This window comes from Octopus bimaculoides, chromosome 1, assembly GCF_001194135.2.
Source record: "Octopus bimaculoides isolate UCB-OBI-ISO-001 chromosome 1, ASM119413v2, whole genome shotgun sequence".
Lineage (NCBI taxonomy): Eukaryota > Metazoa > Mollusca > Cephalopoda > Octopoda > Octopodidae > Octopus > Octopus bimaculoides.
Window position 1 is genome coordinate 48927308 of NC_068981.1, and position 1125 is coordinate 48928432.

A 1125-nucleotide genomic window follows, 5' to 3' on the forward strand; every position below is an offset into this window, starting at 1 on the left:
ATATATATATATATATATATACATATATACTCATCTATTTATGTACTTATTCATCAACATATACACCCCCACTGTTCTCCCACAATTTTATATAAGTATGTGTATATACATACGTACACATATGCACTAACACAAACGCACAAACACACACATACATATGCTGCGCGTATGTGTGTGTGTGTTTGTGTCTCTGTGCGTCTGTGTATGTTTGTCTGTGTGTGTGTGTTTATTTGTGTCTTTTATGTCTTCAGGTTAATGCACGTATATGAGTCTCTTTTACTCTTTTCAACTCTCAACCAATTGTCGTCTGTCTAATACCCTTTAACGATGCGAATCTTTGTGTTTTTAGTTATTTATGTGTATGTTTCTTGCGATCTATGAAAGTAGTGTCTCTCTTCATACACATAAATATATATATATGTCTTGTTAATGTGTCGATGTACGTTGGTATATAGGTGAGCATAGATTTATTTGTATGTTTATCTATCTTTATATCTACCTACCTCTCAACTATCTATCTATCTATATATCTATCTATCTATCTATCTATATATTCATGTATCTATCTATCTATCTATCTATCTATCTATCTATCTATCTATCTATCTATCTATTTATCTATCTATCTATATATATATATATCTATCTATCTATCTATCAACACTCAATCTATCGATCTGTCTATCTATCTACCGTCTCTTTATATATGAATATACATACACATAGAAACGCTCACACATACGGACGAGCGTATTAATATAGATCCACAATACCGTTTACGAATACACACACATACAGAGAAATTCCAGTATTTGAAGATATACATACACAAGTGTGTGTGTGTGGGCGCTTACGTGCGTGTGCGTATTTGTGCGACTAAGTGCATGTTATGTTGAGTGCTTTAAAAGTGTTTTTATTTGTGTGTATGTATGTATGTATGTGCATATGTGTATCTAAAGCATATTAAAAGATATACAATATTACATAGGCATTAATATAGACACCCGGATACATTAGTATATAGATATGTATGTGCGTGACTGCGTGCGTGTATATGTGAGCAAATATTCACACATACATACACACATGTACGTACATAAATATATATGTATATATGCATATATA